General features: G+C 44.4%; 1 long non-coding RNA gene across 1 annotated transcript; it reads right to left on the bottom strand.

Annotated features, from left to right (window-relative positions):
* Positions 1 to 1,118: 1,118 nt before the first annotated feature.
* On the bottom strand, positions 1,119 to 10,800 carry LOC148006985 (uncharacterized). The gene is made up of 2 exons (XR_015645686.1): positions 10,724 to 10,800; positions 1,119 to 2,424 (listed from the first exon to the last, which is right to left on the bottom strand). It is a non-coding gene; the product is annotated as an uncharacterized LOC148006985 (long non-coding RNA).
* Positions 10,801 to 27,654: the final 16,854 nt, after the last annotated feature.

Below are 27,654 nucleotides of genomic sequence, written 5' to 3'. Positions count from 1 at the left end.
AGTCTTTCCCCTTAGAGGAGTACAGGGTCAAGGAAATATTTGGGTAAATATTAGCAGACTTAATCTACGGCTATGGACACTGTAAAAGTACACAGTGACCTGAAACCAGATTATATTCTGTTAGAGAAGAATGGAAAAGTCAAAATCATCAACTTTGGCCTTCAAGGCAAGTCAAACTTGGGCAAATGCTGAACTGGCAGCATGGTGCTTATCCTAATGGTGCACCTGATCTCTTCCTAGGAAAACGTTAGGATGTTCCAAAAACAAAACAAAACAAAACAAAAAAAAAAAAAAAAACAACCCCCCCCAACATATGGACTTAGGAGTAGGGTTACATTTTGTCATACAAGAGCTGAGGAGACAGGTTGTGAGTGGTATGTATCCAGCCCACTGTGGGATGTCAGAAGAGGCAGCTTAGCCTCCTAATGACAGTGAATCACAGATATGGGCTAACAGTCACTTAGGTGATGACACACCCATGCTCAATGAAGACTGTAAGTGGTTCCCAAATCCCTATGAGGAAATGATCCCTCTCATGCCAGATACTCCACTTGTGAAAGCAATGTAATATATTGGGTTTTGAGGCCAAGAGATTATAGATTCACTGTATCAGGGAAGGTACAACCAGAGCATGGCATCTTACTACTTAATGTAAGGGGAAGCTATTCACCGGCATGGCTGCATAACCCAGGCTCAGCAAGTTTGTCCAGTTAGGGCCCCATTCCCCACCCTTGCTGACGGCACTTATTTCCCTCTAGGACTAAAGAGGAATAGAAGTGAGTACACCGTAGACACATTGGTCTCATCTTCCAATGGTCGAGTGTCTGACTTTGATCATACACCTAGTCAAAGAGGCAGAGGCGCCTACCCTTCTTTTCAGGATACTCCCAATGCCACCCACACTGAATAAAGCATACATACATGCTAGAAGTGCCCTGTGTCTTCAATCAACAATCAACCACACTTAGAAGAGCAGTCGCAATGAGAACACAGAGGACAACCTACTTTCCTGCTGTTTCTCAGCTGAGAGGACTTTCCCCAGCTAGGGCCTTCCCAGAGGCTTTGAAAGAACGAACAAATTTCAATGGGGAAATTCACTGATGAAGTTGTGTTGCTGCTTTCTTTCAAGAAAGAAACTTTATATGGGGAGAAGAGAGTGTTCTCCCAGAAATGAGGCACAAGGCGATCGTCCAGAAAACATGCAGAAGGCACAACCCAGGTACATTTGTGCTTTGTCCATCCCAGTTTGCTCTGTGCTCATTCTTCCTCTGGCTCTGTTTTCCAGTTCCCCATAATTCTTACCTTCTTATATTCTCTAAATATTTTATGATTCTTCCTCTAACCCAAGCCTCCTCCCTCTTCTGGATTTCTTTTCTTCCCAGCAAGGACTCAATATGACTGCTGTGTATCCCACTCTAGAGCGTGGTCTTGCTGACTGCATCCCTTCACCTGAAGTTTATCACACTCTAAAAACACCAGTTTCCACAAGGTGAGGTGGAGAGTGCTATGACCTCAAGGAATCTTTCCATAAGTTACTGGTCCTAGCACAAGTGGCCATTAATCACAAGACGCACAGAACACATTCTTATGTTTACGAAAGTAACATCACATTCCATTCAGCCTCAAATCTAATAACCAGTAATGCCTTTGTAAACGTGCAATTAGAGTTGTTGCAACAGTGCAGATCCTGTGAAAAGGTAGGTCCTGCAACAGCGGAGGCACTGAAATTGTGCAGGTTCTGTGACAGTGAAGGTCCTTTGAAAGTGGAGGCACTGTGATAGGGGAGGTCATTCTACCTCTAGTGGAGGTGCTGCAAAATTGAAGGTTCGGCTACAGTGGAGGTCATGTGACAACTGAGGTCCAGCAATTGGAATTGCTGATACAGGAGTATTCCTGTAACTGTAGAGATCCTGTGACAGAGAAGTTGGAGCATCATTGGAGGTCCAGCTTCACTTGATGTCCTGAAACAGTGTAGTTGCTGTGACCATGGTAATGCTACAACAGTGGAAGTCCTGGGATAGAGCAGGTTATAAGACACTGGAGATCCTGCGACAGTTGTAGTGCTCCTACAGTGGAGGTCCTGTGACAGTGGAGGTCTGCAGCAATGGGGGATCTGCGACAGTGGAGTTGATGTATGGACAGTGGAGGCCCTGCCATAGTGGAGGTGTTTCCACAGTGAATGTCCTGCAATCATAGTGTTGTTTGGACTGTGCAGTTCCTTGGACAGAGGAGTTCTTGTGACATTGATGGTCCTATGACATTGGACGTTGTAAGACACTTGAGCTCCTGCACAGTAGAAATCCTGTGATAGTTGAGATGCTGAGAAACTTGAAGTCCTGTAACAGTGGAGTTGACACACAGACAGTGGACTTCCTGAGGTAGTGGTGGTGCTTAAACAGTGGATGTCCTGTGACAGAGGAGGTCCTGTAATATAGAAAGAACAACATATGCTGGCTGGACCACGCAGTGCTTCCAGTAAATAGACCACCAACCAAGGGGTGTACAGGGATGTGATATATATCTATATCTATATCTATATATCTATATATATCTATATCTATATCTCAGAGGATGGCATTATCTGAAACCAATAGGATGAAAATCCCTTGGTCCTGTGGAGATGTGATGCCCCAATAAAGGAGGATGATGGAATGGTGGGTTTGGAAATGGTGGTGGGTTTAGGAGCACCATCATAGTGGCAAGATGGACTGATGAGATTGAAGATGTAGGAGTGGGAGTTTGTGGAGTGGCACCTGGAAAGTGGGCTATCATTTGAGATGTTAAGAAAAGTGAAAATGATAAGGTTTACATTGTCTGACCAAAACCCAAGGGGCACTACATAAGGAACACAAAAACCCACAGGTGCTCACCAACAATCAGATAAAATTTGGCCTTTGGTGGTCTACTCCAAAGAAACTATTCCAAGAATACTGTTTAATTTTTTCAAACACAGTTTAAAACTCTTAAGTGTGCTCTCAAATCTGCCCTAATTCACATAAATCAATCAAAACTGTTGGCTTTGTAAATAGTTCTCTCGTGTCCCAATGTTTATATGCTAGTCACACCAACAACACTATACTTGTCTACATGTGACTCAAACAATGTGGGATCCTTGTCCCAAGTGGGCCAGGCAGACCCTGAGCTCACCTTCAGGTTCTCACATACACATAAAAGCACACACACACACACACACACACACACACACACACACACACACACACATACACACACACAGAAAGAGAGAGAGAGAGAGAGAGAGAGAGAGAGAGAGAGAGCGCTTATCATCTATTTCTAAGGCATAATGTGTGCTCTTGGAGTTGGGCACTAGGACTTGCACATGTAAACAAGTGCTGTACACCTAGGAACATTTTCTGATCTGTATTTTCTCTTTTATATGCAGTTCCTTGGATATCTTCAAAAGCAAGTAGGGCATTGACATACCATGAATTCTTGAGCCTAAAGGTAAATTTTAATACAAAGCTCACATGTCACTCACAGATGACTCTAATAGGAAGTACATTAAGTTCAGTATCATTCAATCTGAAACCCTCAATGTGTATACACCACTCTCACTGCCCTCACGAAATCTCATGTTTGAACCACTCTGCCTAGCTGGAGATACCTGTTTATCTCCCAGAATAAAAGGGAGGCTCCAGGCTCAAGTGGAACAGCAGATTCAAGGTGGGACTGTTGGGTGACATTACAGTGAACACCAGGGACTTCCCCTGAGAGGCAGGAAGTGGTCCTTTCATTCCTGCTGGGGAAACAGTATCTAGATTGTCCTGCATGGGACAGAATCCTCTCATTCTAGCAGATATCCTGGGTGACAGAAGGAATGTAGGTAGATTATGAAATCAAACTACCACATTTCTTTCTGAGGCAGAGACATTTGAGAACCTTGGCCCAGGAGTTAACAGCTCCAGATAGCAAGGTGATGTCAGTGTGGGCCCTGTATTGACCTATGTATAGTTATTTATGTTAATCACCAAATATTTAAAATTTACAGCACTTAAGAGCAAAGTCTCCCAGGAGACTCAGCTAAAACTAATCAGTGAGTTTTTAAGGGCGGCAATGGGGGGAGGATGGGGAGGGGAGCACCCATAAAGAAGGGGAGGGGGAGGGATTAGGGGGATGTTTGCCCGGAAACCGGGAAAGGGAATAACCCTTGATATGTATATAAGAAATACTCAAGTTTAAAAAAAAAGAAAGAAAGAAAGAACACAAACAAGTAGGAAATTTAAATTCATGTGACTGCTAGAAGTAAAGCAAGATGCTCTTGGTAGATAAGGTGATAACCTTTGTGTAAGACCCCTAAAATCATACCAACTTAAGATATGAAGTGCTCAGCTAGGATGCTTAGTGCCATGAACCCAAGACAGAGCTTCTCTATGTCTCATCATCTCTGAAGCACAGTCCACAAACAGTTGCAACAAACCTTCTCTTTCTCCAAGTTCGAAGTTACCTTTACTCTTATTGTTTCCACAGTTAATTGAGCTCTCCTGGATACACAGGTTTGACTAACCTTCTCTGAACTTCTCCCAACCATGTACAGATGGACCTCCCTCTGCACATGAGGCCTGTTCCTCTCAGGCCTGCTGTTCTCCCTCCCAGATTAGAATTGGACACCTTTCAAACCTACATTCTTAAGTCATCTATCAACATTGGGTACATGATAGGCACAAGTTGACTTTGAGTGCAAAATGACACTTTCCTACCGGACAATGAATAGGGTCCAGGGGTTCCAAACATGAAAACTGGCCAGGTAAGGTCAGGTAAACCTCATACTGTCTTTATGTAGAGATAAAAATTGACACACCTTCCCAAAGCAGACTTGCTCAGCTGTCTCAGTCCACACAGCAGTCCTTTCTTGAGCTTCCTTACTTCCAGTGACTGATGAGAGTACATGAGAAGATGCTTGATTTCTACAAAGACCTGGGCCCCATGAACCACAGTAGCAGCAGCTTCTGATCAAAAGTTATACCAGGAACTGAAAATACCTAATGTTCATGTGGTGATTTAAATATGCTCAGCCCAGGGAGTGGGGCTATTTAAAGATGTGCCCTCATTGGATAGGTGTAGCCTTGATGGAAGAAGTGTGTCACTGTAGATGTGACCCTTATGTTCCTTGTCCTAGCTGCATGAAAATCAGTTTTCTAGTAGCAACCTTCAGATGATGATGTAGAACTCCCAGCTCCTCCTGCAACATGTCTGCCTAGATGCTACCATGCCCCTACCTTGATGATAATGAACCAAACTGCTGAACTTGAAGGCAAACCCAAATAAATGTTCTTCTTATAAGAGTTGCTTTGGTCATGGTGTCTGTTAATAGCAGGAAAACTCTAAGTAAGTCACTTTCTACCACAGATTACTAAGTTAGTTGAGTGATGTCTTCACCTGAGGAGACATGGCCTCTTATTAAGGTGCTAATCTCCAAGCAATTTCAGGCTCTCTTCTGGTATAGGCATTGGCTATAATATTAATCTTCCCAGTGTCTTTTTCTTTCCCAACTCTACATTTTGTATTTCTTTTTGCCCCATTTGTTCTTTTTCATTGAAGACTTATAACCACAGTAAGACCGAGGCCATACTGGGCCCTCTTCAAATTTTCATCAAAGAAATTTGTTTATTACTTTTAAATTTAGCCTCAGATAAGTTTTTAGGATGTGGGCAGAAAGGAAGCCACATTTTTGTAAAAGCTTTGTAGGAATTATCCTAGACCAGTTACAAACATTTTTTCCTCCTGAATCCCCTTCTCCTGGGCTTCCACAGTCTGAATACCTCTTGGCACTCCTGACTCCCAAGTGCCTGCCAGTATAGCCCATTAAACTCTTCTTAGAGCACTGGAATTCTTACATATTTCCCAAAACAAGAAACAACCTGGCATCATGAGGTGCCACACAGCAAGAGTCCACTCCATTATGTCACCTTCTGCATTTGTTACCTTTGTATTTCTGTGACAGAAATGCCATGAGCACAGCAAACTATAAAACAAGTAGGACATTAGTGATTCTATTTCAGAGAACATGTGTTAGCAGAGGTTAAGTTCCATGACTACAGGGCATGGCGGAAGGAGGAGGAGGCTGAGGTATGACATCTAGAATCACAAGTACAAAGCAGAGAGTGCACAGGGAGTGGTGCAGAGCACTAAAACCTCAAAGCCCAGCCCCGCTGACATTCTTTCTCCAGCAAGGGCATACCTCCTGGATCTTCCCAAACAGAGTCACCAACTGGGAAAGGAGTACTCAAATGCCCGAGACAGTGGAGGATAGCTCATGCAAAATGTCATGGTGATTCAGGAATTCGAATGAGTAACAGAGAGAACCTTCACTCTGGGTCACTGTGTGCTGATGCAGAGCCAGCAAGCTGCTCTCCCTCCTCTTGCACATAAGATGTGGATTAAGTAAAAATGTAAACAAGCATCTCCATGGAAAATCAACAGCCCTGTTAATCTGGTCACACTTACAGTATAGGTCTAGAGGTATTGGACACTGAAATCGCAGAAGGAGCCAACACAAACTAAAACCCTTTAGTCTATAGGAATAAAAGTACCACAGAAGGCAAAAGGGGCAAGGACATGAAGCAAACACTCACTCACTCAGCAGATAAAATTACAGCTAATCCTAACCCACAGATCTACTTCTTAAACAGCGTACATTCTGCTGGTACCTATTCAACATGATCCTAAATGCTGCAGTCAGAACAAATGGTTTCTTACTTTGTGGAGTATGACTTAAAAACACTAAAGTCGTCTGAAGGAAGCGAATGGAATCTTCTCAGGGCTTAGGGAGGTCGGCTAAGGGAGTACAGAATAACAAAACAACACCACCCAATTTCCCCACCAGCAAGCAGAAACTGGTCTGCTGTCAGTTGCCAATTGTTGCAGGTTTAACAGAAGCCTCCACACTGGAAGGACTGAGGAAGTTGAGGTTAAAATACAATTACACTGAAAGGTCACTTTAGGAATGAGAAGGGTAGCAACTGGACAGTGCTCTCCCTCTCTCTCTCTCTCTCTCTCTCTCTCTCTCTCTCTCTCTCTCTCTCTCAGTGTGTGTGTGTGTGTGTGTGTGTGTGTGTGTGTGTTCCATGCACGTGTTTGTGTGTGAGTGTGGTTGGGTTGTTGTTGTTCGGTTAATTTGAGACAGAGTGTCACCACAAACTGAAGCTGTCCTAAAACTCACCCTGTAGACAAGGGAGGTTTGGACAGTAAAGAGACCTTCTCTCTCCTGAAAGGTGGAATTAATGATGTGTAGTACAAGCTATGAGTGAATGTAAATTTCAAATTCTGAAGGTTTTATAAATCTCTTTCTGCTTGCCTTAACAATGCTGGTGCTTACAGCAATACATGGTACACTGAGGACAGAAAATAATATACTGAGTGAGTTTGTGAGATGGATAGAAGTGAAAGGAACTAGCTGATTGAGTTTAGTTCCAGAGGCACTGTCAATATTCAAAAACAAATATAGTCAATTTTTATCATTTGTAAAAATCATTAAGGGCATCCAGTAAGAGATTAAACTATTTTTGGTGTTGTGATGCTACACAATCATAAGACTGATTCCTGTGGAACAGGCTGGTGGAGCAGACAGTAATCAACAGGACATCAGAAAACCTTCAGAGCAAGAACTAGAGAGATCGCTCAGGGTTTGAGAGCACTAGTTGCCTTTGCAGAGGACCTTCGCTTGTTTTCCAACAACTCTAAGTCAGCTCACAGCCATCTGCAACTCAACATCTAGAATATCTTACCCTCTTCCGGTTTTGTGGGCACATACTGCAGAGACAAGACAAGTCAGCCTCAGCAAGGCCTGGCCGGCTACTCACACACCCCATGGCTCTGAGCCCATCAGCACCAGACCTGAGGACTACCAGGGGTGCAAGCTTTACACTCTGGACTCTTTAACCTTTGGTCAGTTAATTGCCAGAGAAAGTAGCTGGGAAGCAGGGTTTACAGAGAAAACCATAGAAACAGTTCAGCCTTAAAAAACATAATCTGATCCCTTCGAAGCCAGGTGTGTGTGTGTGTGTGTGTGTGTGTGTGTGTGTGTGTGTGTGTGTGTGTGTGTGTAGGTGATCATAAGACATAGGTAGGCTTGGAAAATCAAGGAGAGGAAGGATTCATTGAGAAGCTGAGATGGTGGGGAATGAAGGGTGGATGTTGGAAGGAAGCTAGAGCATGGTGGGGTTTTATAAGCCAAAGAAGTGAAATTCGTATTTAATGCCCTTAAGACAACTGGTCCAGGTGCAGTGTTCCTGATGGTGGCTCAGTGTTCCAGCTGTGGATTCAGGGAACTCAGAACATCATACTGAAAATAATCTCTCAGACTACAGAGTCAAATTCTTGCTGGTGCTCCAGTCTCATCAGAGAAGAAATTAAGTCCCTCCTCCTATGGACCCTCTCATTCTTGTCATTCTCACCTGCAGGAGATTCAGTCCTTCCTTTGAGGGGGCTCATACGTGCAGGTGATTTAGACCCTCTTGAAGGGAATTCTATCTCCAGATTGGGATGCGGACCCTCCTGTTAGGGAATTAACTCTCTAAATCTTCTCACAGAGTATGGGTGACCACCTGGAGACAGCATTATCTGCACTTCTAAACTCTGATTGGTAAAGAGAATCCACAATATGAGTTTGAAAACCTCTGAGTTATATACTGAGTAATGAAAACCTACGAGTTATACACTGTTAATTTCTAAATGTATTCTGAGTATGAAAATCTCTGTAATGTTTTGATGAAATTTACTTACTTCCTAGATTTCAAACAATAATAGAAGCTATAGTTAAAAGTTTAGTATGTGCTTGCTCAAAGTAATTTGAAAATATTTTTGATTTTTATTAAAGATGGTGTATGACATAGAAATTTTCCCAACTATTGTTTTGTTTACTGCTAAGATATAGAAATGCTTTATTTCTGCTGACAGAACTCATATTCATTGGTCTGGTATAACTCACTGTTCAATGCTAAACTTTAGCAGATTCCTTAGGGTCTCTGCCATTTATAATAGGATTCCATCTACAAGTTGCCTGTCTTGTTCTTCCTTTTTCATGGGATGCCTGTTGTGCAGTTTCTCCCCGTAAATGACAAAGTCATATCATGAGAACAATGCTGGATAGCAGTGCCAAAAAGACATGGGACACATTTACAAAGTCTGGTCCAGTTAGAATGGGGCTCTGTGAGAAATTTCTGTCAGGTTTGCCCTGACCCTACGATTCTCTCTTGAGTGCCTTAGCTTGGACAAGATACCCCAATTCATATGGTGAAGGATGAAGTCCCTGACACTCAGCAGGTGACACTTAAAGACAGTGCCTTCAAGGTGATTGATTCAAGGAAGCCTGAAAGGTCGGCTCTGTTGTAATGTCTTTGGGGTCCTATGAAGGGAACCCTAGAGCCACGGACACTTAAAGGGTGCAGGGAGAAAGCACAGAACACCAAGAGGAATCAGCTACCTACAAACTGAGGAGAACTGGAACCAACTCTTGGACCTAAGACTTCCAATCTCAAGCCCACAGAAACCTCTGCTCAGTTCTGCAGGCAGCCCAAAAATATTACAGTGTGCGTTCTTGGTGTGTCCTGGAGCCTGAAATTCACTGCTGTAAGCTCAGGTCGATCTTGGGGTAGATGGGACTAAGTATTAAGTCCTAAGATTTGTCTTTCGAGGTGAGATAAAGTGGTCCTGAGTTGGGTGCTAAGGTACAGTCCCAGGGTGAAGCTTCTGGATAGCTGGGTTGGGTCTTGAAACAGACAGAGCTGTGCGGTCCCCAGGGAACTTAACACTTGTTGCTGGAACAAAGGTTTCTTCTTTCAATGTCCACTTAGGCAAATTTGCAAAGATCAAAAATGCTGATTGTGGCTCTCACCACTTTCCCTTGGAGCATGCCCACAGAGTTCCTTGTTTTCTACTGGGAAGTCAAGCCTTCTCTTATAAGGAGCTGCTCATGCAGTCATCTTACATCTCTGGTCAGGAAGAAAACCTGCTACAAACTCACCTTTAAGAGGCAGAACAGATCGTCTTCTCTCAGGTTAAGGTCACAGCATAGTCTTTAGATATTGGCTAGGACGGTGGGGATTGAGCTCCCATTCCCTCAGCCTCTGTCATGTTTCCAGTATACCACAAGCCCTGGCTGGTCACATATCACTTTCCACAGAGACCTCTGTCTTCTAATCCCTCAGTCTCCCCTGTTGAACAGGACCTTTCTGTCCCTGTAGCGCAGACATGGACTCTAATTTTAGGGTGGGGCTGAGTTTAGATCATGTAATGTTCAGACTCTCTGCTTGGCAGCCATTATCAGGCATAGTGTTTATATTTTTGTTCACTTTATCGGTCTATTTTTTCTACTGTGTGCTCTAAGAAGGGAACGCGTAGGGTTACATAATTCTTGGTGTTAGTAGCTGTACTCCCAAATCCTGCTCAGTATGGAGTCTGTGGATGTTCAGCATAGCAGAGGGAGGTGCCAAGTCAGGAGACCTTGATGTGCTGATGCAGCAAATGAGAGGTCAGAGAGGACCCAAGTGGCAGTTGGAGAAAGGAGCCATAAAGACAGTGGGGAGTAAACAGGTCAACTTCCCTAAGATTCCGAAAAGAAGCAGAATCTTGGCCTCCATCTCAAGGGAACTCAAGATAAGACTCACAAAACAGTGCTACCAAGCCAATCCCAATTCTCTTATTTTTCCCACATTCCTGAGAGCAGAGAGGGGCGGTTTCAAACTCCCTGGGCTCCCTTCATACTCACAGGTATTTGATGCTGAAACTGCCACAACCTCTGTTCCGAAAATCCCCTCAGTAACGAATGAAGGGCGTGGCTAAATCCGAGAGGGGGGGGCGGGTATCGTTCATTGGCCACTCACGCACATGCGCACTATGCCTACCCACAGAAATTTTCCAGTCTAGCTTACTGGTTCATTGAACACAGGATTTTGCGCCTGTCCTCTCAAGAAATACAAGGTCGCCACAGTACTTGTGAAATACAAATCAATTTACTGTGGCATTGCGTACCCATCTCACCTGGAGGCATCTCTTTCCCAGCCCACTCGCGATCCTGCCTCAGACTTCCCAGAGAGCAGGCCCTTCCCCTTCCGCTCTACCATCTTGCAAGCCTACCTTACAGATAATGTTTTGTAGGGTCCTTCAGTCAACCATACAGGTTCTATGTTCATTTCTCACAGCGTTAATTAAATTAAAATTAAATAACTGTTATGCTGAGAAAGAGATGCAGACTCAACTGCAACAAGTGTTCTTATAGCACTTAAGTCACAGGAGGCACAGCAACACGCTTCTTCCTTTCCTGACAGTGTATCTAAATCTCCTTACTAAATGTTCAAGGTCTGAGATAGCTGTGTTTGCCTTCCACCCACGAGCTCCCATTCTTCTCAGACGCCTTTGCTCCTACCTGCAAGAATGCTGTGTAATGCTTTGAGAGCTCTAGATCCTTTGGAGCCTCTGAAATATTAGTTAACTTTAGAACAGAATTGTCATCTTTAATTTCCACCAGTGATTAGTCTAATGATGATTTGTATTTTTAAAATTAAATCTCTAGGATCAAATCCAAAATCTTTCTTTAGAATTTTTGAAATTAAATTATGAATTAGATATTCAATCTCAAATAGTTACAATAGATAGGGAGGCTCACATTTTTGAAGAATGATGTGTTTTGCACCTTACATAAAAACCTCCTTCTAGCCACCTCATGCAAATTAAAGAACTTACATGCAACATTTTACCTGCACTGAGAGACTTTCTCCTGCAGACAGGGTCCACTATGACACAGTAGTGGTCTGAAAATCTCGGATATCAATAACTGGTAGGCAAATGGAGTTTGGAGAAAGAAGGGAAAGATAATTTCTAGGCCTACTCTCCTTGGAATGACAATGGAGAAGATAGGGTAGAGGAAACACCCTGTCATCTTTACAGCCCATCATTCTGCCCTCTGTGTCCAAGATTCCCCACAGCTAACAAGAATGGGTAACTTCACTCTAGTCAGATCACTAAGAAGTAGGCAGGGTTTTCTTGGTAAAGTAAAACAAAGTTTCTTGGATTTGGAACATCTCTCAGTTGCAACCATTTCAGAAAAAGAAATTAAACATCACTTAGAAGTACATTTGTTCCTTCTTCTTTAGGCCCACCCCACAAATCCACTGCCTAGGTCAGACCTGCTTGAGTACAGGTGACCTCTCTCTTCTCACTTACTGTTCAGTTCATTCTCAAGCTCTGTTAACTTAAGAGAGGCTTTCATTTTGTCAGACACATCAGGACCTTGTGAAAAGTGGGGCAGATGCTCTTTAAATATCAGGTTTTCAGGGGCTCCAGAACTGCCAGGTAAGTCTGCATCTTGGTGGACAAGAAGAAAACACAAACGATCATGCATAAAAATACAACTAGCTAGCCTAACTAAATTTTCATCAGAATTTTCATGTTTCAATGAAACGAATTCTTTGTTGCATATTATTTCAGTAATTTTCTGTATTGCTGCTGAGACAAGCTACACCTAAGCTGTGGTCTGAGCAGAACTTTAAAACCCAATCTGTGCTCATCAACTAAATGTAAGTTCAAGGAAAAGGGCAGGGTTTGTGACATAGGCCTATAACCAGTCTCCCAAAAAGTTATGAATACAACTTAAAATATAACAAAAGTCTAATAAACCAAGAAACAATTCCATGTAGAAAAGGGACAATATATTCTCCTGACAGTAACTTTCAAAAATAAATATACACACTACAGATGGCCCAGTGGTCAACCGAAGATTACATAAATGCTAGAAAGACAAGGCAAACAGCTTAGCCATTGAGAGACCCTCTTTCAATGAGTAACAGACAGTAATTTGAGGATAATTTCTGTCAACCTCAGGGCAAGCCTCCACGTGCACCTATGTACACAGATATATATGGTAATGCAACAATCCCACACTAAAAATGGAGAAAGAAAATAGCGAAGACAGTGTGCTCAATTTCAGTAAGCAGGCAATTTGTGCCACCTAAGCAAGCATAACTACGGGGGTAGTTTAAAAGTACAGCGTTTCCACAAACTTTCCCCAATCTAATACAGAGAGTCAGAACAGCCCTGATTAATGTAATTCAGTGTTACAAAGGCAGAGGACATCTAACCTGAATGGATGTTTAACTATATACATATATTCTCATGTAGATATATAACCATATACAACAAATAGCCAATATCAAACAAAATGGAGAGAAATTTGAAGCAATCCTACTAAAATCAGGGACAAGGCAAGCCTCCTCATTCTCCCAGTATCTACTCAGTATATTATGGGAGGTTCTAGCCAGAACAATTAGATAACAAAAATAGATCAAAGGAATACAAATTGGGAAGGAGGAAGTTAAGATATCACTATTGGTGGATGATATGATAGTATCAACCGATGACCACAAAATATTCTACCATAGAACTCCTTCAGCTGATAAACAATTTAAGCAATGTGGCTAGTTCGAAAAATTCACTCTAACAAATCAGCAATCTTCCCCTACTCAAAGAAAAAATGGGCTGAAAAAAATTAGGGAAACAGCACCCTTAACATTAGTCGCATATAATATAAAATACCTCAGCGTGACTCTAACAAAGCAAGTGAAAGATCTGAACAATAAGAACAAGACTCTGATAAAAGAAATTGCGGAAGACCTCAGAAGATGGAAAGATCTCCCATGTTCTTGGATCAGCAGGATAAACATAGTAAATTGGCGATCTTACCTAAACCAATCTATACATTCAAAGCAATCCCCATGAAAATTCCAACTCAATTATTCATAGAGTTAGAGCAATTCTCAAATTCATCTAAAATGACAAAAAACACAGGATAAAGAAAAATATTCTCAACAATAAAAGAAATTCTGGGAGAATCAGCATTCCTGACCTCAGCCTGTACTACAGAGAAATAATTAAAAAAAAAAACACAGTTATTGATATAGGGACAGGCAGGTAGATCAAGGTAATACAATGTACAACCCAGAAAATAACCCCATACACCTATGGGCACTTAACCTGTGACAAAGTAACCAAATCCATCCAGTGCAAAATAGACAGCAGTTTCAACAAAAGGTTCTGGTTCAAATGTCAGTGAGCATGTAGAAGAATGCACATGATCCCTTATGTTTATACAAGTCTTTTTTATAATACCCAGAACTTGTAACCAATCCAGATGTCCTAAAATGGAAAAATGGATATAGAAATCGTGATACATTTGCACAATGGAGTACTACCTAGCTATTATAAACAGTGACTTCATGACTTCATGAAATTTGAAAGGAAATGGATAGAACTAGAATATATTAACCTGACTGAGTAAAGGAGACGCAAAAGGACACACATGCTATGTACTCACTGATAAGTTGATATCAGCCCAAAAGCTCAAAATGCCCACAATAACCCTCACAAACCACATGGAGCTTAAGAACAAGGAAGACCAAAGTGTGGAAGCTTCAGTCCCACATAGTAGGGGGAACAAAATAATAACAGGTGGTAGAGCAAGGCAGGGACCAGGGAGCGAGAGAGGAGGGGAAGAGAAATATGCAAGGGTTGGGGAGGACAGGATCAGATTTTAGAAGGGAAATGGGCAAATTAGATTTTCAGGAAATTGATTAAAAACTGGGTGTAGCCACTACAAAGTCCCAGGTGTTAGGGCAGTGAGAGTCTCCCAGGACGCAAAAAGGATGAATTTATCTGAAGTATGCAACAAAGGGGACATACAACCTGTAGAGACCACCTGCACTAGATAGACACGGCCCCAAGTTGAAGGATTGGGACACACGACCATCTCAAAATTTTTTACTTAGATATGTTCCTGTCCAAAGTAAACACAAAAATAAAAACTGGAACAGACACTGAAGGAAAGGCCATCCAGAAACTACCCCACCTAGGATTCCATCCCATCAGCAGATACCAATTCTATACACTATTCCTAATGCCAAGATGTGTTTACTGACAGTAGCTTGGTATTGCTGATCCCTGTTACATCAGCACCTGACTAATACAGCAGCAGATACTCACAGCCAACCATCAACCTGAGCCTGGGGACCCCAAAGGAAGTGCTAGGTGAAAAACTGAAGTAGCTGAGGGAATTGAACCCCATAGCAAGAACATTATCAGCTAACTGGACCACCCAGAGCTCTGATAGACAAAACAGAAACTAAAGAATACACATGGAGGGAACCATGGCTCCAGATACATGGACTTCGCTGACATCAATGGGAGAGCAGGACCCTGGTCCTGTGGAGGTTTGATGTGCCAGCATAGGGGGATGTTAGATTGGTCAGGCGGGAGTAGGGGAGAGAATGGAGGAACTCCCTCATAGACACCAAGTTGAGGGGCATGGGGAGGATGGAATGGGTGGTTGTGGAGGGGCAACAAGGAAGGGGGATATCATTTTAAAAGTAAATGAATAAAATGATTAATTAAAAAAAAATCTCATGATCATCTCAATAGATTCTGAAAAGGCCTTTGAGCAAATCTGACAGTCCCTTGTGTTAAAAGTCACTGAGAGAGAGGGTTACAGAAGAATACATGAACACAATTAAGGTAACATGTCGTGCCCACCTCGGCCGGCAAGGAAGACACAACAGGGTTGGATTCTTCTCAACAGCCTTTACTGCAGGACACCTTCATTGTTGACAGGGGGATTCAAGCATCAAAAGCGCTCGCCTTATATACACAACAGTATGCTAATATTCTTTCAGGGATTGGCGGGGCATGAGTCACCCCACTGTCATCCCAGCTACTTGACCTCCAGAGATTGGCAAGGCATGAACCTCTATTAGCATAGTACCACCCCAGCCAGGCTGACTTCAGGTGCAAAACCATGCCCATGCGCAGTACTGTTGTTCACCACAGGAGGGCGCCAGATCACCTCATTATCATACAGCTGCCCTGAGGAGGGGACAAGCCTGAGCACGCGTGGTAAGTTATTCACAATGGAAAGGGGCTGGCTGTAGGCGCCTCTCACTACAGTAACATACAACAATCCACTAGCCAACATCAAATTAAATAGAGAGAACCAAAGCAATTGTCCTAGGCTCAAGGGCAGGGCAAAGCTGTCCGCCCTCTCCCTATCATTTCAATATGGTTCTTGAAGTTCAGGCTAGAGCAATAAGAAAACTAAAGGTGAACAAGGAGATATACATTGGAAGGGAAGAAGACATCGTATTGGTATTTGTGATGATATCATAGAATATAGAAGAGACACAAAAAATTCTATCAGAGAACTCCTACATTTGATAAATACCTTCAACAAAGTGGATGGATACAACATTAATTAAAAAAATCAGTATCACTCTTTTAAACAAACTATAAAGGGGCTGACAAATAAGTTAGGGAAACACCACTCTTTACAATAGCAACAAATAATATAACAAAAAGGCCTCAGTGAAATTATATGACAATGAAAGATCTGTATGACAAAAATTTTAGTCTCTGATTAAAGCAATTGAAGAAGATATCATAAGAAAGGTCATGGACAGGTAGGATTAATAATTTAAAAATGACCATCTTACTAAAACCAATCTAAATTGTGAATGCAATAACCGTCACAGCTGAAAACAAGTCTTTACAGACCTTAAAAGAGCAATTCTCAACTTCAAGTGAAACATTTAAAAAATCCAGGATAGCTAAACCTTTCCTGAACAATAAATGAATTTCAGGAGGAATCACCATCTCTGATTTACCGCTGTCCTACAGAGCTATAGCAATAAAACTATATGGTATTGGTATAGGAACAGGCAGGCTGATCAATAAAATGAAATCCAAGACCCTGAAAGAAACTCACACAATTATGGATGCTTATTATCAACAAAGTAGGCAAAATCATATGACAAAAAATAAGAAAGCATCTTCAACAAATGGTGCTGGGCTAATTAGATGTAGGCATATAGAAGAATGTAATGAGCCTTATCTATAAACCTGTGCAAAACTCAAGTCCAATTGCATCAAAAACCGCAACATAAAACCTTATCCATCAAATCTGATACAAGAGAATGTGGGAAATACGCTTGAGCCCATTGTACAGGAGACAACTTCCTGGATAGAACACCCATGGTGCTCAGACATTGAGATCCACAATTAATAAATGAAATTTGATGAAACGGAAGAGATTCTGTAAGGAAAATAATACACTTAATGGGAGAAATAACAGCTGAGCTCAGGTGTCCTGGAGTCCTCCCTAGTCTGTGTCAGTGATCTCAAGTCCAAGTCACAGCCGCCTGATTTGTAGTATCAAACACAGCAATGTTTCAGGCCGAGGGAGCTGTGAACACCATGTACACCTTGCTGTTTGAATTTTACGGGAACTGTTGAGCACCAAAGGAAGCAAGGGCTACAAGGTCAGGTATTACAGGACTGGGACAGAGCTGGAATCCAAGTTCCCTTCTTCTGCTGCTATGGGCGGAAAATGGGCCTGGTAATTGGTTCTTGGTGTGTATAGGGGACAGAATCAAAAGGTCCTATGGGAGCCCTGGCACAAGCCTGCCCAAGCCTGGCTTAGGGAGCCTCACACCATCCCAGTATTTGATGTGTCCCCAGGTTTGTCTACCACCTTCTGCTGTGTGTCATATTCCCTACCACCTGCAAGGGACTCTAAACATCTTCCTACAAAAGGTTTTCAAGGAGGAGTTGTACACGACACATGGTGGCTCTGTGGTGGAGTTAACACGGACCAATAGATTAGAGGGCTAGAGCCCCAGGACTGATGCTGGGTGGACACTCTCCTCTGAAATGCAACACAGAGATCTTTGTACAGAAATCAAGGGAGTGCTCTGAGTAGCTGTGCAGAGCACCTCTGGCTCAGGGACTCAGGACTGACACCCATAGAATGTTATAGAGCAGCCGTTTGTGATACAAGGGCTCATCTGCCTGGGTCCCTGAGCCTCTAGAGATGATAGCAGGACTGGGCTGTGGCTGGTTATGGGCTCAGACGGGAGGGTGGGAGGGGCTTTGTCTTTGGCTCCTCGGAGTAGAGCAGTTTTTCTTTCCCTGTCCCTGCTTTTTGAACTTTTCTTTCCTTGGGAAAACGGAAGGACTGGAAGAAGTCTGTCTATGGAGAGTGGGGCTGGCTGGGAAACTGCTCGCTGTTCTCCATTGTCATCCTGCTGGGGGTTTGGGGTTGTTGGCAGGTTAGCCTCTCCACCATTCCAGTCTGCTTCTCTCCATTTAATCCATGCATCTCTGTCTCTTCGCTTCGTGACATGGTTGCACAAGTCCTACCTGTAGCTGCCACTCCAGGGCACAAGTCCCTCAGTGAGTGAATTCCAGATGGTTCTGTCTAGAGAGAAATTGTACAGGGTCGTTGCTCAGTATGTAGGTACATGGAAGAGGATACTGCACGGCATCCACACACATTTCATATAACATCAATCCACATACTCTGGTACTAATCGGTTCTATTTACACCTTTCACCATTATTGCTATTCACTGTACTGTGAAGTGTGAATTTTTATTATGTTTCACTTCTCCAAAGGAAGAGACAGTGTTTAGTACTGGAGATTCCCTAGGGCCTGGCCGGAAGGGAGGCCTTGACACACAGGTGTGGTTCTGGGAAAAAGCTTTTTCATAAAATGCCCCGTTGAATCCCAGGATGTGTGGATGTCTCTGTGCCCTATCCAGGGTTGACCTCAGTATATTAATGGGAGCTGAGGCTTCTCTCTGATAGAACAGTGCTACCCTCCTGGAAGATGTCTGTGATGGTTTGCATACACTTAGCTCAGGGAGTGGCACTATTAGGAGGCATGGCCTTGTTAAAGTAGGTAAGTCACATTGGTCATGGGCTTTAAGACCCCTTTCCTATCCACATGCAAGCCAATCTTCCCCAAGCAGCCTTCAGATGAAGATGTAGAACTCTCAGTTCCTCAGGCACCATGCCTGCCTGAATGCTGCCATGCTCCCAGCTTGATGATACTGGACTGAGTCTCTGAACCTGCAATCCTGTATCCATTAACGTTGTCCTTATAAAAACTGTATTGGTTGTGGTTTGTCTCTTGTCAACAGTAAACCCCTAACTGACACAATGTCCATGTTCCTTTCTTCAGCTTCCAGACTTTAGAAGCTTCACACATGAGCAGAATTCTCTTGGGACTATGGCCCTAGGCTCTAGGCTATCTGCTTGATCTGAGAGTGAAAGGACATCCTGCACACCCCTATCCTGTGTTCTGAAAACTTTTCAAAGCCCATTCATCTGAGACTGGTGAGTTCAGGACAGTAGCCCCAAGTGTCTGACAGTTCACTCTCATGAGGCAACACCTGCCCTTGACAGAGGATTTTACTAAGGGGCATTGGATGTGCAGGAGAATTGTGTATGGTGAGTCTTGTCTGATTAGCACAGGAGGGAATCAAGGTCCCATTGGCTTGTGGTTTTTAAACTCATGGTCCTAGCACCGTCTTGTTGGTGTTTAGGTCCCTGTCAGTCCTCAATTGAATTTTAGCATGGGGAGCCAGGGCAGTTGTCTTCAAAGGTATTCCTAGCATGGTCCACATCTTCACCTCACCAGACATTAAGCACAACAAACGCCAGGGAGGCAGAGAACCCTCAGGGACTGGAACTGGCATGTTCAAACACTCTGGCTTGACCTTGGCCAACAGAGGTTCAGAGAACAGCCTCTATGTAGAAAGATCTCCTTCCTCCTCTCAGAGTTTACAACATGTAGACTTAAACTAAGGTGCTGGCACACATGTGAGCAGAGGCACCAGCCTAGGCTTGTTCAATATCAAAGCCTACATGCCACCCCTGTATCACAGTCACAGCAGCCCATCTCATGAGAATTCTAGGGGTGGTGATATTCTGGGTGAATAGTCTGTGTTCTGCTGCCAGTTTCTTTGCTTCCACATGTCCAACTGTGAAAAGGGATTGAGAAAGGGAAGGTGATGAAGTCCTGCTAATATCTACTTGGTGCCACCAAAGACAATGGGGTCTGACTGGCAAGATCTTTGAGTTAGATTTTATAAAACAGAACCTCAGGACAGTTAGTAGGTACTCTCAGGAAGGTGTAGAATGATAGGTACAATGGGACAGGATCCCTGAGGCTGGTGCAGTGGGCCAGGAACCCTGAGGCAGGTAAAACTGGGTAGGGAGACTGGAACAGGTACAACAGTGCAGGGACCCTGGTGCAGGTGCAGTGGAGCAGAGACCCTGGGGGAGGTGCAATGGGGAAGTTGTCCTGGGGAGGGGACCTTGTATTAGTGATCCTGTGGCATGTGTAACTGGCAGGGACCCTGGGGCAGGGGCACTGTGACATGCTCCCAAGTTAGAATGTTCATACAGGTGTGTGTTTGCTTCATGCAGCTGCTGTCTGAAGTAGAAAACATTGGCAACAGCCCCAGAGGGGAATTTGGGAGCTCCTTTCAAGAACACCATAGCTCCTAACTGAGAAACTATACATTGCACAGATGGGCCTTTATTCAGATGAGCAGATTCTAAGGGGGCTCCTTGAATAAACAGCCAAAGAAAGCAGAAATGAAGAACAAGCAATTGCACCAGCCATGTCCAAGGTGTTTTTGCTCAGATAATAGGCCCTGAAAAAATCGGTTAAGTCAAATCGTCTGTCTGTCTATCTATCTATCTATCTATCTATCTATCTATCTATCTATCTATCTATCTATCTATCTATCTATCTATCTATCTATCTATCTATCTATCTAATCTCCCTGAGGGAAGTCAGCTTTTATTTGTAGGAAGAAGGTCACATCCGCGCCCTCTTGTGGTGAAAACGAAGATCGCATGTAGTGAGTTGGGTTATTTCTTCCTTTGTATCTTTGATCTTTGTATCTTTCTTTGTTTCTCTCTCTCTCTCTCTCTCTCTCTCTCTCTCTCTCTCTCTCTCTCTCTCCTTCCTTCTTTACTTCTTTTTTTTCTTTCTGTACTTCTTTATTGCTTGATGTGGGATAGAATGCCATTTTTGGCCAGTCCCTATCAGTATTGGCTGTACCACAGACCCAGTCACAGTGTGACCCAGAAGAGGCCTACCTGGAAAGTTTGTCCTATCTCTAAGATACACTGTATAATACCATAATCTGGACTGCCAGTCAGACAAGACCTGTGTTTAGGAGACTTGTGTACAGAATGAATGTCTGTGAGTCTGGACGTAGACTCTATGGAAGGCTCAAGTCTCCTGACTGTCCTGAAGCTTCCCAATGTGATTGTTTCCTCTCCCACAGAGCCAGGCACCTCAGCAACTTCATTTCCTGGTCATCCTCTAATCCTCTTACACTGTGTAGAGTGTTCAATCTCACAGAGGGCCTGGGAATCTGAGAGAAACCACTGAGTTCCCTGGGACTGGCTGACTCAACTTGAGGTTGATGTGAGCCTCCTCATTTTGCTCACCCACTGAGGACCTCAAAAGTCAGCAGTAAAGTTGCTGAGAGGCCAGGAACCTCCTATTGGCCCAAGAGCAATTGTCCTCTTTTACAGGTTCATCCACAGAGCATGTAATTCTGATTGGTGCAACAGTCTGGAAGAGTGAAAGACGTCATCTCCCAAGGGCAAGTGCTGTGCTAGTGGACACTGAGGAGCTGCAGGGATCAGACCCCTCCCCATCCTTCTCCAGCCTCTTTTGTTCTTCCTTGATAAGTTTCCTGCAGATCTAAAAGATCCAGGCAATCCATGACATGGGTTTGAACTTAATCTCAGGACATTTTATTCATTGCCATAAAACTAAGACCAGGTAATTAATTTGTTTGTTTTTTGTTTGTTATATATAAGTACACCGTAGCTGTCTTCAGAAACACCAGAGAGGGCATCAGATGTCATTAGAGATTTTGTGAGCCACCATGTGGTTGCTGGGATTGGAACTCAGTATCTCTGGAAGTACATTCAGTGCTCTTAACCACTGAGCAATCTTTCTAATTTCCAGGCTCACTTTTTTAATTCCAATAATGGTTTCTTTATTCAGGTTACATCCTGAGCCCAGGCACTCCCCCTCTTCCTTTCTCAGCCCCACCTTACAAATCCTTTCCACCACAATGCTCTCCCTTCTCTTTGGTATTCCCTTGGGTACCACCCCAACCTGGGGCATCTAGTCCCAGCATGATCAGGCACCTCCTGTCCCACAGATTTACAATCTGGTAGTCCAGAATGTGTAGGGTTCTGGTGGCAGCAACAGAGATTGAGACAGCCCTAAATCTACTTGTCAAATGACCCACATGGAGACCAGCTCCAGATATCTACAGCAGGCTCTGGGGTTGGTTGCCCAGGCTCTAGCATTCTCCATGGTCCAAGGCTAATTGACTCTCCAGGTCTTCTTGTAGGGTCTTTGACCCCTCTGGTTTGCTTATCCCCCACTCTTCCTCAAGACTTCCTGAGCTCCATCTGACATTGGGCTGTGGGTTTCAGCTGCTGGATGAAGCCTCTCCAGAGACAGGTGTGCTAATTTTCTCTCTGCAAGTAAATCAGAGTAACATAAGTACTGTCAGAGGTTGTCTCTGTCACATGAGATGGATCTCATTTTGGGGCAGTCACTGTTTGGTTCTTCCCTCAATCTCTGCTCTGTCTTTATCCCTGCACATTTATTGGCAAGACAGATTTTGAGTTGAACATTTCGTGAGTGTATTGATGTTGCCTTCCTTTTCTAGAAATTCTTTCTTGCTACAGGAGGTGGCCATTTCACTCTCTTGCTCTGGTTGTAATCTAAGGTAGAGTCACCCTCATAGACTCCCCCTATCCTCTACTTTACCAGGCATTCAGCAAGTCACCATAGATCCCTGCCCCTTCCTGCCAAGACAGTTTGCATTATCAATCCCTTTCCTCTCCCAACTCCTTCTCCCTAGACCTAATCACCGTTTCCATCTCCTTTCCTGTCTCTTCTCTTGTCCTGTTCCATCACTTCATCCTTCTGAGGACTGGGACTATTTTTTTTCACTTTCTGAGTAAGATTCACAACTCCTCACATAGGACCTCCTTCTTTCTTCATTTCTAATAATCTGTTATCTTCAACTTTATGGTAATGTCCACTTGCAAGTGAGTACACACCATAAATTTCTCTGTGGTTCTGGGTTACCTCCCTAAGGATGACATTGTCAACTTCATCCATTTGCCTACAAAATTCATAATGTATTTATTTTTAATAGCTGAAGATTATTCCCTTGTGTAGATATTCCATATTTTCTGTATCTTATTTTCAGTTGAGGGACATGTAGGTTGCTTTTAGTTCTTGGCTATTGCAGATAAAACCACTATGAACATAGTTCATCAAGCGTCTTTGTGGGATGGTGGGGCATCTTTGGGTTTATGTCCAGGGATTATTTAGCTAAGTCCTGAGGTAAAACGATTCCCAGTTTTCTGAGAACTGCCAAATGACTTAGAAAGTGGATGCACAAGTTTGCAATCCAAGCAGCAATGGAGGAGTGTTCCCTTTTTTCCACATCCTCATCAGCACGTGCTGGATGTCACTTGAGATTTTTATTTTAGCCATTCTGATGCACATAAGTTGGAATCTCAGGGTGCTTTTGATTTGGATATACCTGAAGACCAAGGATGGTGAACAGTTCTTTAAGGGGCTCCTGGCACTTGGAAGTTCCTCTGAAGAATTTAGTTCTGCACCCCTTGTGTCACCATAGGCCCAGAGGAAAGACAGAAATAGAATCTTTATGGGACCCACGTGGTTTCTCAGGGTCAGTCAAAGGTCTTGGCTCCTTTATTCTCTGTAGACACAGGGCACATGTCCTGACCTCCATGCACATGCTGCACACACTAAGGATGAGTTAGGCTGGCCTCTGCTGCTTCTGGGAGTACTGAAAAACATAATCCCTGGGCCAGGGGAATAATGGGGGACAAGTGAGCTCAAGGCTCCTGCCACCTGCCTGAGGATAGAAGCCCCAGCAGGGTTCTCACTGCTGTGTTCCACAAGATAATGACAAGCAGCTGTTACAGCAGGCCATGCTCTGGTTGAAAGGGCAGACAGGCACATCCAGGCCCAGAGGTGTGTACTGTTGCCGTGCTGGTTCTGTCTGCTCTTTACCGGCATACTCAACCATGCCACCCAGGATTTCCCAAGTTCTGTTTGCAGCGCTTTGGTTCCACAGAATCTCTGTGGTCATGGAGAGACTGACAAACCAAGGACCAAGACCCTGCCAAGTACCTGTCCACACTTGACTCCTGCCAGAAGCCAGCAGTATGGGCAATCATGTAAAAGTGGAGATATGGACTACTTTTTTCCTTGGGAGCACTTGTGAACCCCAGGGTCAGGTGAAAAGCTTGATGACAGACAAGGACAAGAAGGAGCAGAGTGACCTCACCTGAGCTTGAGGGATAGGGAACCCTTTGACTCACAAACTTCAGGAACATATGTGGTGGAAGGAGAGGCAGGCTGTACACACCCCCATGGTAGCAGGTGGTGTGTGTGTGTGTGTGTGTGTGTGTGTGTGTCTGTGTGTCTGTGTGTCTGTGTGTGTGTGTACCTCAATGTGTGTCCATGTATGTGTGTGGGTGGGCATGTCCTGACACCTGCCCTGACTGATGCCAGATACCCACAGTTGGCACAGACTCCACTTAACACTAGGGTTTTTGTTCCCAAAGGTTTTCTAATGGAAGGTAATATGCTTCTCGTCAGGGCTAGTTCACCACATTTTGTATGAATGGGGAACACTTATCTATTGGGATTGCATCCTGAGCTAGCCTTGTGGACCCTCCTCTTCCCACTGTTCCCAGTCTGTTCGGTGTCACAATGTCCAGGGAATAGAACCCTCAGATCTGCAGCACCTCTGTGTGGGTCATTGCATCAGCTGACATCCTCAATGGTTGTGCCAAACTCACATGTTCTGGATGAGCTCAAGATGCACACAAGAAGGCCTAGATGAGGAGGTGCCGTACTACCCAGCCAGTCAGACTTAAGTTCCACTCTGACAAACGTTAGGAAGAGGTGCAGATGTGACTCACAAAAATGCATCCACTATTGGGCTCAACTAGCAAGAACCTGTGAGCAGCAGTGACATTCAGTTTCCTCTTATCCAAGTAAAGGGACATCAAATATTTCTTTGGACCTTGGGCAGTCAAGAAATCTTGAAGACTCCATGGGTAAATAATGGACCATGCACCATCCCAGAACCCCAGGACTGAACCTGCTTGATGCCCCTGGACCTCCTTGGCTAAGGTGAGGAGAGGAGACCCCAAACAGCCCTTTACCAGTGCGTCAGCAACACTGTCACACCAGATGGAGCAGACTCCATAGCCTGAGGTGTGCAGTGAGGGCTTTTTTCCATTTCATGCAGTGGTGTCTTGTATGTATGATCTCGTGTGGAACTATGTATGATCTCGTGTGGAACTGAGACATACTGCAAGGGAGGCTTTGTGTTGGGTAGAGTTAAAAGCAAGACATGAGAAGAGGAACTGCAGAGTTGTGATCTAGGAGACCCTGCAGTAACCAGCTCTGGGTCCTTGGAGCCTAGGCAGGCTTTGCAGTCACAGAGCTCCATCTACTGCCCAAGTCCCATTCTGACACCTTCTCTAGCAGATAAGACAAGAGCCCAAGCTGCTTCAGGGCTAACAAGACACTTGTTTCTCTCAGACATTTTTGCTCCAGAGAATCCTAGGAGCTTGGAGACAGAACCAAGAAAAATAGGGTCAATCCCAAGCCCTAGGCTCATGTCAGAGCAGGGTCCTCCACCCGCCCCCGCCGTCTCCTACAAGTGGGCAGGGAAAGGACTGAAGTGGTGGGCAGAAGTGCTGAGGGCCAACAACTGACTTGCATGGAAATGGCTGGAGGCTGATCATGCTGGAATGCTCCCAAACCACCTTCAAGGCTGGCTGGCACAGACAGGGCTGCTATATGGCTCTTGCCCAGACCACAGTGTCCTCAAGGGTAGGGTCTTCTCCAGGCAAGTATAGGAAGAGGTAGTTCCTGAACTTCATGCCATTGAGAGAGCCAAGCTCTTGAGGACCCAGCTGGTCCACCAGTGTGCAGTCTCAGGTTGCTTTGGGTGAGAGAGTAGTGAGCCATCTGTATGATTGAGCAGACACTTGTTGTCCAGGCTGAGGACATACTGGTCACCTCTGCGGTCATTCTCTGCCTCTTCCACCTGCAGAGAGATACAACAATATGGTGGTAGTCTTCACCCTGACTTTTGGTTCTTTCTATGCTTCTACATTTCCAGGATACCAGGTCTACACAGACCACCTAATTCTGGCTATTCGATCTGTCCTGGGCCCGATAGGCCATCCTGTTGGTTTCTCTGTCTCACAACACATTTCCCTCTATGTTGCCTCGGGCTGTCTCCTCTAAGCATCCCAGCATGCATCAGCTCCATATCCTGCCCAACCTACCTTCGGGTCCCTGAGAATTCCAGATACTTTAATGTTCACCCAGGATGGACTGTGGGCTCTTGTCTTTGCACATTGATCCTGGAAGTTCTTGGGAGCCTCCATGCCATGGCATAGGGTGTCTTTGTGTCCTCAATGGGCCGAGTGATTCCCTCCAGTGCAGGACTCTCTCCTTATTGTTGAATTTTGGCACTTATGTTTTTCAGGAATGGCTCTGGATGTGTTCACCACACACTACCCTGGAAGACTGGAGAGTTCAAGGATGGCCAACTTTCACTTAATCAAACTTTTCCATAGACTGTGTGGGTCCCATCAGCTGAGAGTAGCCTCCACATTGCAATGATGTGCAAACGTTTGCTTTTCAGCTATGATGGACTTTAGGATCTGCCCTGAGGACCCTACACAAGCCACAGGTAGGAGATGTGTAAATGGCACATGTTACTGGGTCAGGTTAACAGTACAGTGAGGCTGTTCCAGACGCTGCCAGTTATCTTCCCACGCAATCATGCAGTCACTGTGGGCTCATCCACAGACACCTCCCACTCTCCCTGCTGGGAGTTAGGCTGGATGCCTGCTATGTGGGAGCTGCCTTGGCTTGTGGAGCAGAGTCAGAAGCAGTGGAGGAGATGATGTCTGCTGCTCTTAATGTCCTCAGTGCCCAGGGCATCTCTGTGGTCTGGGTTCAGGTCCAGCTCCAGTGAATCATTGACGTAATTTCAGGCCATAGATGCTCCGGACACGATGAGGTACAGGGTAGACCAGGAATGAGGGGGAACCAAGCAATCCAGGACCCTGTGGGGACCAGGGAAGCCAATATTCCATGTCATGTCTCAGGCATGATGCAAGGCCAGGAGCTCTGTGTGCCCAGACAGAGGGGGATGGGACCCTGACTCCCACAAAATGCTCCTTCAGACCTATTACACCATCAGCTTTGAGAAGGTATTCCTCATTAAGAACATTCCACACAGCTTGCCTCTGCCATCGGACTCCATCTTCCAGGGGTGAACCCCCTCAGGAATATTGACATGTCTTCTATGAATGGTTAATACTCTGTTAAGTCGTTCTCATAAACAGTGCTCAGCAGAGTATGTGTATCCACAAGAAGTCATTTTCAATTCTCTCAGGGAAAAGGAAGCAAAATCCTCCTCCTCCTCCTCCTCCTCTTTATCCTCCTCTTCCTTCTCCTCTTCCTTCTCCTCCTCCTCCTCTTCCTCCTCCTCTTCCTTCTCCCCCTCCTCCTCCTCTTCCTCCTCCTCTTCCTCTTCCTCCTCCTCCTCTTCCTCCTCCTCTTCCTTCTCCTCGTCCTCCTTCTCCTCCTCCTCCTTCTCCTCAACATTTTTCTCCTTTTCCTCCTCCTCCTCCTCCTTCTCCTCCTCCCCCTTCTCCTCCACATTTTTCTCCTTTTCCTCCTCCTCCTTCTCCT

The sequence above is a fragment of the Rattus norvegicus genome, chromosome 1 (assembly GCF_021556685.1).
Source record: "Rattus norvegicus strain SHRSP/BbbUtx chromosome 1, alternate assembly SHRSP_T2T, whole genome shotgun sequence".
NCBI classification, from domain to species: Eukaryota; Metazoa; Chordata; class Mammalia; order Rodentia; family Muridae; genus Rattus; species Rattus norvegicus.
Note: the sequence above shows the minus strand (reverse complement) of the source record. Positions and strands in the feature narration are given on the sequence as shown.